Genomic DNA, 5,096 nt, shown 5'->3' on the forward strand with positions numbered 1-5,096 from the left:
TATTTTCAGATATAAGACGGTTTTGAAAAAACTTCAAGAGATAGAAAAAAGGATTGTATGGCAACTTTTTTCTACTCATCAAGACCTATAAACTCAGCAATTATGGCTTAAATCGCACATTCCAATCAAAAGTTATTGGCCGTCTTACCTAGTTGTCTTACCATTTTCATCAGTTACCATGTTTTTCTTATATTTTCAGATATAAGACGGTTTTGAAAAAACTACAAGAGATAGAAAGAAGGATTGTATAGCAACTTTGTTCTACTCATCAAGACCTATAAACTCAGCAATAATGGCTTAAATCGGACTTTCCAATCAAAAGTTATTGGCCGTCTTAGCTACTTGACTTTTAATTTTCATCCGTTACCATGTTTTTCCATTATTTTCAGATATAAGACGGTTTTGAAAAAGCTACAAGAGATAGAAAGAAGGATTGTATGGCAACTTTGTTCTACTCATCAAGACCTATAAACTAAGCAATTATGGCTTAAATCGCACATTCCAATCAAAAGTAATTGGCCGTCTTAGCTACTTGTCTTTTCATTTTCATCCGTTACCATGTTTTTCCTATATTTTCAGATATAAGACGGTTTTGAAACAACTACAAGAGATAGAAAGAAGGATTGTATGGCAACTTTGTTCTACTCATCAAGACCTATAAACTCAGAAAGTATGGCTTAAAACGGACATTCCAATCAAAAGTTATTGGTCGTCTTACCTACTTGTCTCACCATTTTCATCCGTTACCATGTTTTTCCATTATTTTCAGATATAAGACGGTTTTGAAAAAGCTACAAGAGATAGAAAGAAGGATTGTATGGCAAATTTGTTCTACTCATCAAGAACTATAAACCCAGAAAGTATGGCTTAAATCGGACATTTCAATCAAAAGTTATTGGCCGTCTTACCTACTTGTCTTCCCATTTTCATCCCTTACCATGTTTACCATGTTACCATGTTTCATCCGTTACCATGTTTTTCCTTTATTTTCAGATATAATACGGTTTTGAAAAAACTACAAGAGATAGAAAGAAGGATTGTATGGAAACTTTTTTCTACTCATCAAGAACTATAAACTTAGAAAGTATGGCTTACATCGGAGTTATTGGCCGTCTTACCTACTTGTCTCACCATTTTCATCCGTTACAATGTATTTCCTATATTTTCAGATATAAGACGGTTTTGAAAAAACTACAAGAGATAGAAAAAAGGATTGTATAGCAACTTTGTTCTGCTCATCAGGACCTATCAACTCAGCAATTATGGCATAAATTGCACATTCCAATCATAAGTTATTGGCCGTCTTACCTACTTGTCTTCCCATTTTTATCCGTTACCATGTTTTTGCTTTATTTTCAGATATAAGACGGTTTTGAAAAAACTACAAGAGATAGAAAGAAGGATTGTATGGCAACTACTCATCAAGACCTATAAACTCAGAAAGTATGGCTTAAATCGGACATTCCAATCAAAAGTTATTGGCCGTCTTACCTACTTGTCTTACCATTTTCATCCGTTACCATGTTTTTCCTTTATTTTCAGATATAAGACGGTTTTGAAAAAACTACAAGAGATAGAAAGATGGATTGTATAGCAACTTTGTTCTACTCATCAAGACCTATAAACTCAGCAATTATGGCTTAAATCGCACATTCCAATCAAAAGTTATTGGCCGCCTTAGCTACATGTCTTTTCATTTTCATCCGTTACCATGTTTTTCCTTTATTTTCAGATATAAGACGGTTTTGAAAAAACTACAAGAGATAGAAAGAAGAATTGTATGGCAACTTTGTTCTATTCATCAAGACCTATAAACTTAGAAAGTATGGCTTGAATCGGACATTCCAATCAAAAGTTATTGGCCGTCTTACCTACTTGTCTCACCATTTTCATCCGTTACCACGTATTTCCTATATTTTCAGATATAGGACGGTTTTGAAAAAACTACAAGAGATAGAAAGAAGGATTGTATGGCAACTTTGTTCTACTCATCAAGACCTATAAACTCAGCAATTATGGCTTAAATCGCACATTCCAATCAAAATTTATTGGCCGTCTTACCTACTTGTCTTCCCATTTTCATCCCTTACCATGTTTTTCCTTTATTTTCAGATATAAGACGGTTTTGAAAAAACTACAAGAGATAGAAACCCTATAAACTCAGAAAGTATGGCTTAAATCGGACATTCCAATCAAAAGTTATTGGCCATCTTACCTACTTGTCTTACCATTTTCATCCATTACCATGTTTCTTCTTTATTTTCAGATATAAGACGGTTTTGAAAAAACTACAAGAGATAGAAAGAAGGATTGTATGGCAACTTTGTTCTACTCATCAAGACCTATAAACTCAGAAAGTATGGTTGTATGTATGGTATCGGACATTCCAATCAAAAGTTATTGGCCGTCTTACCTACTTGTCTTACCATTTTCATCCGTTACCATGTTTTTCCTTTATTTTCAGATATAAGACTGTTTTGAAAAAACTACAAGAGATAGAAAGAAGGATTGTATAGCAACTTTGTTCTACTCATCAAGACCTATAAACTCAGCAATTATGGCTTAAATCGCACATTCCAATCAAAAGTTATTGGCCGCCTTAGCTACATGTCTTTTCATTTTCATCCGTTACCATGTTTTTCCTTTATTTTCAGATATAAGACGGTTTTGAAAAACCTACAAGAGATAGAAAGAAGGATTGTATGGCAACTTTGTTCTACTCATCAAGACCTATAAAGAGATAAACTTAGAAAGTATGGCTTAAATCGGACATTCCAATCAAAAGTTATTGGCCGTCTTACCTACTTGTCTCACCATTTTCATCCGTTACCACGTATTTCCTATATTTTCAGATATAGGACGGTTTTGAAAAAACTACAAGAGATAGAAAGAAGGATTGTATGGCAACTTTGTTCTGCTCATCAGGACCTATCAACTCAGCAATTATGGCTTAAATCGCACATTCCAATCAAAAGTTATTGGCCGTCTTACCTACTTGTCTTCCCATTTTCATCCCTTACCATGTTTTTCCTTTATTTTCAGATATAAGACGGGTTTGAAAAAACTACAAGAGATAGAAAGAAGGATTGTATGGCAACTTTGTTCTACTCATCAAGACCTATAAACTCAGAAAGTATGGCTTAAATCGGACATTCCAATCAAAAGTTATTGGCCATCTTACCTACTTGTCTTACCATTTTAATCCGTTACCATGTTTTTCCTTTATTTTCAGATATAAGACGGTTTTGAAAAAACTACAAGAGATAGAAAGAAGGATTGTATGGCAACTTTGTTCTACTCATCAAGACCTATAAACTCAGAAAGTATGGCTTAAATCGGACATTCCAATCAAAAGTTATTGGCCGTCTTAGCTACTTGTCTTTTCATTTTCACCCGTTACCATGTTTTTCCTATATTTTCAGATATAAGACGGTTTTGAAAGAACTACAGGGGATAAAAAGAAGGATTGTATGGCAACTTTGTTCTACTCATCAAGACCTATAAACTTAGAAAGTATGGCTTAAATTGCACATTCCAATCAAAAGTTATTGGCCGTCTTACCTACTTGTCTTACCATTTTCATCCGTTACCATGTTTTTCCTTTATTTTCAGATATAAGACGGTTTTGAAAGAACTACAGGGGATAAAAAGAAGGATTGTATTGCAACTTTGTTCTACTCATCAAGACCTATAAACTCAGCAATTATGGCTTAAATCGGACATTCCAATCAAAAGTTATTGGCCGTTTTACCTACTTGTCTTACCATTTTCATCCGTTACAATGTATATTTATATTTTCAGATATAAGGCGGTTTTGAAAAAACTACAAGAGATAGAAAGAAGGATTGTATAGCAACTTTGTTCTGCTCATCAAGAACTATAAACTCAGAAAGTATGGCCTAAATCGGACATTCCAATCAATAGTAATTGGCCGTCTTAGCTACTTGTCTTTTTATTTTCAGCCGTTACCATGTTTTTCCTTTATTTTCAGATATAAGCAGTGTTGGGAAAGGTACTGTGTTTTTGTACCTAGGTAAGGTAAAAGGTATTGGGCAAAAATAAATACCTAGGTAAGGTAAAGGTACTTCAATTTCCCAGTACCTAGGTAAAGGTAAAAGGTAAATATATAATGTTTTTTTATTTTTTATAAAAGCTGAGCTCAAGGAACCGAAAAACGATTTTTAATTTTCCTTACAAAGTTCCATATTTGTCTTAGCTTTCTTAGCTTTCATGGCCTCGTAGCCCGTGTAACTGCTTGGATGAACCCTCTAAAGTTGTTGAAATTAAATTCAATTATTTATAAATATAAGCTTAAATAATTTTGTGTATATATTTTTAAAACACGCGGCATGAATAATTGTATGCACGTATCACTTAATATATTTATGAAACCCTCATGTACATATTTGGCTCGCAAAAATTCCGTATGTAGAAACATTGACTATATGTATATTGTGCATATGTATATGCCGTTTGTTTACGTACATACGGCATTTTTGCGCGCCAAATACACTTTGGTTTCATAAATAAATTGATGTAGTGATGGGAACATACATTCGTGCACAAAATTATATAAAATAAAACCGCGATTAGTTTTCATTCTCAAATATGTACATATGTTTGTAATGTGTATATGTACATATCTTACACATAAAAAAAGGCATAAGGCTGTGTGTGCAGATTTCCTGTCGATTTATCATCGAATTTTATTGTTTTATTAACACACAACACACACTTGCCGTCCGGGTTAAAAAATTTGCCATTTAATATTGTTGGCAGCACTTTCTCGTTTAAATTTTCTTTTTCGGCCATGTCTGTCGCGCAAAGTCAAATTGTTTTGTGCATTTGAGAAAATTGCAATGCAAAGGTAACTTTACAAAACAAACATGAGAACGGCTAATTTCCAATGACTTTTAATGCTGCGTTCCGACTATTACAATTTCGAAACGAAATGATACAATGACGTGTAGATGTGGTGGACTTAGCTTATTTCAGTGTCGCAGTCAGATGTGGCTAGTTTAAGTCAGAGCAATGTTTAATACCTATGTAAGTACCTTAATAATTTCAAAGGTATATAAAAATTTGTAGCTAGGTAA

Source organism: Drosophila takahashii, unplaced genomic scaffold, assembly GCF_030179915.1.
Source record: "Drosophila takahashii strain IR98-3 E-12201 unplaced genomic scaffold, DtakHiC1v2 scaffold_42, whole genome shotgun sequence".
Lineage (NCBI taxonomy): Eukaryota > Metazoa > Arthropoda > Insecta > Diptera > Drosophilidae > Drosophila > Drosophila takahashii.